Source organism: Poecile atricapillus, chromosome 30, assembly GCF_030490865.1.
Source record: "Poecile atricapillus isolate bPoeAtr1 chromosome 30, bPoeAtr1.hap1, whole genome shotgun sequence".
NCBI classification, from domain to species: domain Eukaryota; kingdom Metazoa; phylum Chordata; class Aves; order Passeriformes; family Paridae; genus Poecile; species Poecile atricapillus.
Genome location: NC_081278.1, coordinates 2362288 through 2373545, shown reverse-complemented (window position 1 = coordinate 2373545; position 11258 = coordinate 2362288).

Sequence of the window (11258 nt, the reverse complement as noted above, 5' to 3'; positions counted from 1 at the left end):
CCAGGTGGGGCTGCTGCTGGAGACACCAAGGGCAACCTCAAGATGGCAATCTCTTCCTCCATCTGGCCAGCTGAAGATGATGGATTTCAATTCTGGCATGTCTTCTTCAAAGACTCGCTCCACGCCCAATTTGCAGGTGAGTCCACAGCCAGGGGATGCTCCCAGATCTGGGCATGGCACAGCCTGGCCAGCACCAAAGGTTCCCCCCTTGGCTGGGCTGGATGCAACCAATTCTTCAGTTGGCTGCCAAGCTGCTTTTTGTCTCTGGGCAACTGCTGAGGGACTGGATCTGCCGTGGCTGGCTGCAGGCTGGGCACATGTCCTGCCCTCCTGCTCTGCTCCCAGAGGCAGCAGTGATGGGCAGCTTTGGGCCCAGCTCTGAGCACGACCAGCATGGCCTGGGCACCGCGGGTGGCTGGGACAAGGGGACAGGAGCCTGCAGCTGACGGGCGGTTTCTGGTTTCTCTCTTTGCAGCCGGGCTCTGCGGATGCTGAGGCTGCTCTGGGCTCTGCCACGGCTCTGCTGGGCTCAGCCCCAGGCACAGCTGGGCTCACTCTGCCCTCACATTGCTCTGACAGCTTTGCATCACACGAGCCCGTTCCCAGCACACCGCCTGAGCTTTCTGCTTTTGCAGGTGAGTGAGACTCTCCTGCAGGCCAAGAGATTGCAGTTAGGGACACACATCCAATTGGCAAGAACCAAACTCTCCACAGTCCCAGCTGAATGCCTGCATCTGCACAGGATGTTTTCTATGTCCCACTCTTCCTTTCTTTTTGGCTGGAATTGTGCAATTGCACTTTCTTCCTCCTCTAGAAGTGCCACTGCTGTGTTCCTGAGGCAGTGCAGTCTGGAGCTGATGGATGAAGAATCGCCCTTCTGCGCTTCCAAACCAGAACAAAAAGCTGTAAGTGTGACTTTGCATCTTTAAGAAACCCCTGAATGTTTGAAAGGGAATGTGCAGCTCATTCACAGGGTGAGAAGGAAGGGCATCTTCTAAAGGATTTGGGGTTTGACAGAGTTTAGATTCCCAGTGCTGCTTGGAGCTGGCAAGGCGCAAAGCAGTTTCTTCTTGCTTCACTCCAATTTCACCACAATTTAAAAGAACAATATTGGAATCAAACCCCAAAAACTTTTTCAAAAAGGATACTGAGGCCGGTAAGATGCATCATGCCATCAGCATGTTTACAAAGTAAATAACTGAGTTTTATGTTTCAAAAGACCAATTACACCTTAATTCCAAGTTATAGAAGATTTTTCACTGCACACTTTTTATCTTTCACATTTTAAAGAAGATTTTTTCTTTTATTTTTCCACATTTTTCCCCTTAAAACAGAAATCATGCTATGAAATGAAGTGTCTTTTGCTCTTGGTTCCCGTGTGGAGCAGCTCCCTTCCCGCTGGCTGAGCTGCTCAGGCAGAGCCCGGCAGCTCCTGGCCCTGCAGGGCTGAGGCTTTTCCCCGTTGCTGGGCACAGACTGATGGAGCAGCACTGCTGAACACGGGGACACGCAGAGGGAGCAGAGCAGCTGCCTTTGCCCACCTGAAGCTCCAAGGCCAAACTCTGAGCAGGCACAGCTGGAAGAGACTCGCAGGCTCCCTGTTGGCTCTGCTGCCCCACTTGTGCCTGGCCCAGCTCTGCGTGAGGCAGAGGGAGAACAAGGGGCAGCTCCCTCCCAGCCCCAGCCCAAGGACCCCTCCAGCCCCGGGCCTTGGGGCACTGTCAGCACCCACTGCTCCAGCCACAGCTTCTGCTGGCACTGACAGCAAGAACCAAACTGGGGCTGGTCCCGAGGGAGCAGCAGCAGTGCCTGGATCTGATCCCTCAGTCTGGGGCAGTGCTGGAAAAATGATCGCAGCAGCACCAGCAACAGCAACAGCACCAGCAGCAGCAGCACCAGCAGTTTCAGCAGCCACAACAGCAGCAGCACGAGCAGCAGTGGCGCCAGCAGTGTCAGCACCAGCAGCACCAGCAGCAGCAGTACCAGCAGCAGGAGAACCAGCAGCAGCAGCTGCACCAGAAGCAGCACGAGCAATACCAGCCTCGCCACCAGCACCAGCAGCAGCAGCACCAGCATCACCAGCAGCAGCAGCAGCCGTACCAGCAGCAGTGCCAGCAGCACCAGCAGTGCCAGCAGCATCAGAAGCAGCACTAGCAGCACCAGGACCACCAGCACCAGCAGCACCAGAAGCATCACCAACATCAGCAGCAGCACCAGCAGCACCAGCAGTACCAGCAGCAGTACCAGCACCAGCAGCTACAGCAGTTTCAGCAGCAACAACAGCAGCAGCAGAAGCATCACCGCCAGCACCAGCACCAGCAGCAGCAACACCAGCATCACCAGAAGCAGCAGTACCAGCAGCAGTACCAGCAGCAGTGCCAGCAGCACCAGCAGTGCCAGTAGCATCAGAAGCAGCAGCAGCAGCACCAGGACCACCAGCACCAGCACCACCAGCAGCAGCAGCACCACCACCAGCAGCAGCACCAGAAGCATCACCAGCACCAGCAGCACCAGTACCAACACCAGCAGCACCAGCACCAGCAGCACCAGCACCAGCAGCAGCACCACCAGCACCACCAGCACCACCAGCACCACCAGCACCACCAGCAGCACCACTGGCAGCAGCACCAGCACCACCAGCAGCACCACCACCACAGCACCAGCAGCACCAGCAGCAGCACCAGCAGCACCAGCAGCACCACCAGTAGCAGCAGCAGTACCAGCAGCAGCAGCACCAGCAGCACCAGCAGTTTCAGCAGCAGTACCAGTGGCAGCAGAACCAGCAGTGCCAGCAGCAGTAGCAGCAGAAGCAGCACCAGGACCACCAGCACCACCACCGCAGCACCAGAATTATCACCAACATCAGCATCACCAGCAGCACCAGCACCAGCAGCACCAGCACCAGCAGCACCAGCAGTACCAGCAGCAGTACCAGCACCAGCAGCAACAGCAGTTTCAGCAGCAACAACAGCAGCAGCAGCAGCGGCACCAGCAGTGCCAGCAGCAGCAGTACCAGCAGCAGCAGTGCCAGCAGCAGCAGAACCAGCATCACCGCCAGCACCAGCAGCAGCACCAGCATCACCAGCAACAGAAGCAGCAGTACCAGCAGCAGTGCCAGCAGCACCAGCAGTGCCAGCAGCATCAGAAGCAGCAGCAGCAGCACCAGGACCACCAGCAGCAGCACCAGCAGCAGCAGCACCAGAAGCATCACCAACATCAGCATCACCACCAGCACCAGCACCACCAGCAGCAGCACCAGAAGCATCGCCAGCACCAGCAGCACCAGTACCAACACCAGCAGCACCAGCACCAGTAGCACCAGCAGCACCAGCAGTACCAGCAGCAGCAGTACCAGAAGTGCCAGCAGCAGCAGCACCACCAGCAGGACCACCACCAGCAGCACCAGCAGCAGCAGCAGCACCAGCAGCAGCAGCACCAGCAGCAGCAGCAGCAGCAGTGCCAGCAGCAGCAGAAGCATCACCAACATCAGCAGCAGCACCAGCACCAGCACCACCAGCAGCAGCACCAGAAGCACCAGCACCAGCAGCACCAGCACCAGCACCAGCAGCACCAGCAGCACCAGCAGCAGCACCAGTAGCAGCAGCAACAGCAGCCACAGCAGCAGCAGCACCAGCAGCAGCAGCACCAGCAGTACCAAGAGTAGCACATGGAGCTGACTTTCAGTGCAGCCTCTGCCATGCTTCCCTCCCTGTGCAGCGGTGTCACAGCAGCCTGAGGCACCTGGGAGCCCTCAGTGCCAGCAGGGACTTGAGATGGCAGCCCTGGGCTCCTGCACCTTGTGCCAGGAACCGAGCTGGGGACTCCCTCTCCATGTGGAGCTTCCAGATGGAAAAGGCTGCTGTGACCAGGCAGCTCCAAGGGCACAGAAAGGAGGGGCTCGACCCCTTGATCTGTGCCAGTCCCACAGTCCTGGGCAGCAGCCACCGAGCCCTAGGGGAATAGAGGGCACAGCAAGAGGGACAAAACCAGTCAAGGTCAGAGAGTGGGAAGAGCCAGACCTGGGAGCAGGAACAGCTGCTTCATTGAACTCCTGGAGAAAGCTCTTGGCTGCTTCAAAGCCCTGAAAGGTGTGAAGGGCAGAGAAGTGGCCACACCAAACAATGCTCCTGTTTTCACACCTCCCCTCTCTGTGTCCCAGAAGGAATTGGATGAACTCTGTTCTTCCCTCTGAGTCATCTCCTTCAGTGTGAGCAGCTCAGCACCAGGAGCTGAAGGAGCTGAAGCCTTAGGCCACAAGAGCTGAGCAAGAGGGGGCTTTTGGACCAAAGTAATGCTGCTAAGTAATGGAGCTAGCTGAATGCAGCAGATAGAATCCTGCAATTATAGAATCCATTCTGCTGGAAAAGACCTCTGAGCTCATCCAGTCCAGCCAGTCACCCAGCAGTGTCAAGCCCAGCACTAAACCTCGTCCCTGAAGTGCCAAGGTCTGAACAACAGGCCCTGAATGAGGCCTGAACAACAGGCCCTGAGCCTAAGGTGACCTCTGGATGAACCTTCCAACCAAAGGTTATCTGTCTGTCTGCTCATTACTGAAATATGCATGGTCATTAGCACTGTGATAGATGTATCCACTCATCAGTGAAGCATGGATTGACCTTTCTGTGTTTAGAAGCCAGACAAGGCCATGAAATCCGACATCTGGCCTTGTTTGGGGTGTATGGTCAGAGTCAACTCCCTTGGTTCCTCCTTGAGGCCTGGCCAGGCTTTGCTAGGGACCCAGGAGGAGGATGAAAGCAGATGTTCCCACACCAGAAGTGCTGTCAGTTTGTTTATTCAGCACTATCAAAGCTGGGGCCTCTCTCACAGCGGGGGTTGAGGCTCACCTGTGGCTGGAGGCACCTGCAGGATTTCCCAGTGTCCAGGAGTGGCTCTCCAGTCCTTGGCTGTGACAGCTTCCCCAGCTGATGGGTGGATCTGGGGATGGCAAAGTCTGAGGGCAACTGGATCTTTGTTAATCCCTGCAGGCAATCTTTGGCAGTGATGATTGGGTGCATTGCTGAGCTGCTCCTTTTGTGATCCTTTGCTGCTTGGAGCTGCAGTAAGTGACACTGATTCCTTCAGGTGGTGTTTGTGCCTTTGGTGCTGACCCTGCCCACTGGTGAAACAAAATTGGCAAAGTCTGGCCAGATCACAACAAAATACCACTTTTTAAATGTAAATGTAAGGAATCAGTTTCATCTGAAATTCCCAGAAGGGAAGCCCTCCCCAGAGTTCACTGGCTCTGGAGTGGGGCTGAGGTCGGAGCACCGTGCGAGCAGTGGGGCAGTCAGTGGGGCTGAGGTCGGAGCACCGTGCGAGCAGTGGGGCAGTCGGTTAAAAGAGGCTGAACCGCAGGATGTCTTAAAATGCATTCAAACATTGCATATGGAAAAAGGAAAAGAACTTGTGGGTTTGGGAAGACAAGGATGGATTTTGTTAACAGCACCAACGGAAGGAACAGTTGTTTTTGGAATGCTCCCACATGAAGGTACAGAAAAAGGTTTTAGTCTTGAGCTCAGGTTTGTCTGTCCAAGACAAATAATAACAATAACAATAGAAATAACAATAATATAACACAATAATATATATTTATATATATAACTAAAAATCAATTATGTGAAATAATGCTGAAAATACCAATTTGTGAGCTTTGGCTGCTCACTGTAACACTAAATACCCTACAAAAAAGAACTGGCAAAGACCCAAATGTCAATGGTAAACTTTGTGAATTGTATACAAGGAATAAAAGAGGACGGGGTGAAATTGGCTGTTTTTATAGGGTTTGGTGATACTATGATGCAGAATGCTTTGTCTGTTCCTGTGAAAAACACAGTGATTAAGACTGCTGGGTTTTTCATGTACCAGACTATCTACAAGCTGCAGGATTGGTTGAACAGGTGAAGGAGTTGTTAAAAGAGCAGTTGATAAAATGAGGAGATGGGAACCTGTCCTGGTGGAGAACCCATCTCCCAGATGTGTTCCATGCCCTTAACAATGGGCCCACTGGGGAAATGGAAACCCCTGGGTGTGCAGGGCTGCACCCAATTTGCAAACACAACCATGGACAGTGAGACTTGGACTGCCTGGGAAATTGTTCTGGGTGTGATGGCCCCTGACAGGGCCACCCCAGAAGCTGCAGGGCTGGACCTTCATGCACTGGAATGAATTAGGAAAAAGCAGAAGCAAATGAAAGTTAACAATAGAAGAATAGGAATTCAGATTCCTCCAGGACGCTTTGGTTTGGTAACTGCTCACTTGAGCTTGGCCTTGCAAAGTGTTGATGTCATGGGAGGAGGAATTGATGCAGATTATCAAGGAGAAATTGAAGAAATTCTGTTAAAAATGAATGAACAAGATTGGATGACTCAACCCCATGACAAATTATCTCAGATATTGATATTGCAGTTTAAAAACGATTGTGAAAGAAGGAGATCCACCTCCAGTCAGCAGTGTTTGTGGAGATAAAAGGTTTGGACGCACCAGTCCTAATAATTGGTCCAGAGTGTGGGTCCAGAGGCCAAATGGCCCTCCAGAGGCAGCTGAAGGAACAGCTCTGGGGAAAAGACAACACTGTTTGAATCCTGAAACCTGAGCATGAAGCATTGGAATATATCCCTGCAGCCAAGTGTTCTTTGCCACAACAAGCTGATGTTATGGGATATTGTTTTACAGATGCTGCCAGACCAAATCTCCCTGTTTGCCCCAACGACCCCTTTGGAAAATGCCCTGATCCACGGGGCTCCATGTGAAGGCTGATGTGACACTGAGGGACTTCCACACCAATTCCAGCCAGGAGCCTGGCACTTCTCCAGCCAAAGGGGAGAGGATCCCAATTTCTAGCTCCTGGCTGGAATTGGTGTGCAAGTCCCTCAGTGTCACATCAGCCTTCACATGGAGCCCCGTGGATCAGAGCATTGTCCAAAGGGGTCCTTGGGGCAAACAGGGAGATTTGGTCTGGCAGCATCTGTAAAACAATATCCCATAACATCAGCTTGTTGTGTCAGAGAACACTTGGCTGCAGGGACATACTCCCATTATTCCTGCCCAGGTTTCAGGATTCAAAGTGTTGTCTTTCCCCAGAGCTGTTCCTTCAGCTGCCTCTGGAGGGCCATTTGGCCTCTGGACCCACACTCTGGCTCCATTATTAGGTCTGCTGGATCCAAACTCTTGATCTCCATGAACAGAGGTGATTTGCGGTGGATGTCCTTCTTTCACAATTGTTTTTAAAACTGCAATATTAATAACTGTACTACCCTGCCATGGGGTTGGAAAACAAAATCTTGTTCATTATTGTTTAACAGACTTACTTCAATTTCTCCTTGATAATCTGCATCAGTTCCTCCTCTCATGACATCAACACTTTGCAAGGCCAAGCTGAAGTGAGCAGTTACCAAACCAAAGCATCCTGGAGGAATCTGAATTCCTATTCTTGTATTGTTAACTTTCATTTGCTTCTGCTTTTTCCTAATTCCAGTGCATGAAGGGCCAGCCCTGCAGCTTCTGGGGTGGCCCTGTCAGGGGCCATCACACCCAGAACAATTTCCCAGGCAGTCCAAGTCTCACTGTCCATGGTTGTGTTTGCAAATTGGGTGCAGCCCTGCACACCCAGGCGTTTCTGTTTCCCCAGTGGGCCCATTGTTAAGGGCATGGAACACACCTGGAAGATGGGTTCTCCACCAGGACAGGTTCCCATCTCCTCATTTTATCAACTGCTCTCTTCTAACAACTCCTTCACCTGTTCAACCAATCCTGCAGCTTGTAGATAGTCTGGTACATGAAAAACCCAGCAGTCTTAATCCCTGTGTTTTTCACAGGAACCGACAAAGCATTCCACATCACAGCATCACCAAACCCTATAGAAACAGACAATTTCATCCCTTCCTCCTTTATTCTTTGTATAAAATTTGCAGTTTACCACTGACATTTGGGTCTTAGCCAGTCCTTTTTTGTAGGGTGTTTAGTGTTACAGTGAGCAGCCAAACTCACAAATCAGTACTGTCAACAGTATTTCACATTATCAATTTTTCATTATGTATATAAATATATATTATTGCGTTATATTTTTATCATTATCATCATTATCATCATTGTCATCATTATCATCATTGTTCTTGTTGTTGTTGTTTCACTTGCACAAACAAATCTGAGCTCAAGACTATAACCTTCTTTTGTCACTCCACATGGGAGTGTTTTAAAAACAATTGTCCTTCTGTTGGTACTTTTTCCTATTTGCTGTTAACAAAATCCATCCTCGTCTTCCCAAACCCACAAGTTCTTTTCCTTTTTCCACATGCAATTTTTGGATTCATTTTAAGGCTGATTTACTAAAATCTGGATATGATCTGGTATCAATATCCAACTGAGACAGACAAAGACTCTTTAACTGTTTTAGGGTTAAAAAGTGTATGTTTATTCACAGCACTGGGCCGATGTGTCAGGTCACCCCTTAATACACATGGCCCCGAGCACAGGTGAATACAGGCTTTTTATTGACAGAAGTATTGAATACAAATACATATTCATGACCCAGTTACCACCAACTTTTCACTTCCTATGCTACTTAGGAAAAAAAGAAATTAAGCATGGGTAGTTTGATCCTTGAAATGGATCGGTGGTCTTTTTATGAGGAGGGGTCACAGAAGGGAGGAAGGGATATGGCTCTTCCTCGTTCTGACCTTTCTACCTTTTCAATGCAAAGTGACAAATGGACCCTTGGCTGGGCTCCTTGTTTCATATCTTCAAGGAGTTTCTGATTTGCAATTGGCTTATGTTCTTGAAGTTCTTTACCAGATACTTTATTTCTCATTATAAGCCCAACTGAACAAGCATGAAGTTGACAATTAGTTATTAGCCACTGATTAACCTCTATTTTAGCAAGGCCTCTCTATCTACCTTTAATTTTAGCAAGGCCCATCTATTGATTTTAATTAGAGTTAGCAAGGCTTATTCTTAATTAAGGCCTCAGCTTCTCTATAATCTTAAATTCTTCCAAGTTTGTGTCTCACCATGCCCCTCTGCTTTTTGTGTGTTTTGTTGTAAAAAGGCAGAATTGGCAGGATTCAGTTCTGAGGCCGATTCTGCAGCTGCTGCCTTGTGGGGCTGGTGCTGTCCCTATGCAGGCCCAGGTATTTCTCCTGCAGCTTCCTCTGTGGGGGCTATAGGAAAACTTTAGGGGAAAGTATTTTATTATCTTTCCTTGGTTAATTTGTTAGTCACCTCCCTCCGCCTAAGATGGACTCGATGCGAAAAATTGGGACAGGGAGCGATTGGTTACTAAAACAAAAAATGTGATTGGCTTTAGGCAGTGGCATTGCTTGCCACTGAACTGGATCATGTTTAAAAGGAAAATCACTGGAACAAAAGGAAGGAAAATGGTACAACAACATTTGACATGGACAGTCCTCCCACAGGGATATCCAGCGTCACTGGTTTTGTTTGGGCAAGCTTTGCAGAAAATATTAAGAGAGTTTACTCCAGCCTCAGGAGTTAGGTTGTTGCAGGATGTGGATGATTTGCTTTTGTCAGGGGGACAAAAGGTGGTTGAAGAGGCTACTGTAAAGCTGCTTAATTTTCTTGCTAAAAAAAGACTTAGAGTGTCTGAAAAGAAGGCCAGTTGGTCGGAAAAGAAATAATAATAAAAAGGTCATATATAGAGCTGTCCTGGGGTGACTTTATGATCCTGGTATCCCCAATCGTCTGGTTTATGTTCTATATTAAGTTGTGCACCTTTAAGACTGGCCCTGAGAGCGAAGGGGGCGGAAGAAGAAGTGCGCAATTTGTGTTGAAAGAAAACATCACTCCCGCACATCCCGCTCCTGGACTGTGGTGTCTGCAGCACGGACACACTGCAGGACAGAACTTCTCTCTGGCTTTTAGTTAGTTTTAGCTCGCTGAGGCAGAGGAGTTCCCTGGACCTTTGTTTTTTCCCTTTTTACCTGGATCTGTGCAAACCTGCTCTGGACTGAACACCCAGCCAAACCCCGGGAGCTCACGCCTGTGACCCAGCGGGGCCTGGGCCTCGGCACTTTCCAGCGCCGAAAGGACTGAGAAGAACCTGAGCGAGCCGAGCTACACCACATGAAAAGGACTTTTCTTCCTAGATTTGCCATCCCATTCAACAGCGAGAGGTTTTATTATTTAATATTATTCAATTTCTGTTAAATAAACAGCTTTTTCCACTTCTCTCCAAGGAAATTTTTTTCCTTTCCCGGAGCAGTTGTGGGGGAGGGGTCATTTCCCTGGGGAAACCCCCATTTCGAGTTTTCGTCCTAAATTTGCCTTAAAGTAGGACAAAAGCCCAACAAAATTCCACAAAAATCCCATAAAATTCCTTAAATCTTCTCAAAACGCTATGAAATTCCAGAAACATCCCACAAAATCTCTTCCAATTTCCACAAAATTCCTGAAAAACCCCACAAAATTCCTGAAAAGCACCACAAAATTTTAGAAAAATCCCACAAAATTTCCTAAATCTTCTCAAAACGCTACCAAATTCCAGAAACATCCCACAAGATTTTTAAAAATTTCCACAAAATCTCAGAAACATCCCAGAAAATCTCCTACGATTTCCTTGACATTCCAAAAATATCCCACCAAATTCCAGAAACATCCCAGAAAATCTCCAAAAATTCCCACAGAATTCCAGAAAAATCCCTCAGAAATCTTCAGGTCTCCTCAAAATACTGTGAAATTCCACAAGAATCCCTCAAAATTCCAGAAACATCCTACAAAATCTCCTCAATATCCCACAAAATTCCACAAAAATTCCACAAAATTCCAGAAAAATCCCACAAAATTCAAGAAATGTCCCACAAAATTCAAGAAAAATCTCTCAAAATTCAAGAAAAATCCCACAAAATTATTTAAATTTTATCAAAATCGCAGAGAATTCCAGCAAAACTGCACGAAATTGCAGAAAAATTTAAAACCCCCCCCTAAATCTTCTCAAACCCCTACCAAATCCCACAAACATCCCACAAAATCTCTTCCAATTTCTACAAAATTTACGAAACTCCCAGAAAATTCCAGAAACATCTCACAAAACTTTTCACATTTTCTCAAAATCCCACAAAATTATTGAAATGCCCAAGAAAATTTACTCAAATTTCCACAAAATTCCTTAAATCTTCTCAAAACCCTACCAAGTTCCAGAAACATCCCACAAAATCTCTTCCAATTTCCACAAAATTTAAGAAAAATCCCAGAAAATTCCAGAAATATCCCACAAAATTTTTCACATTTTATCAAAATCACACAAC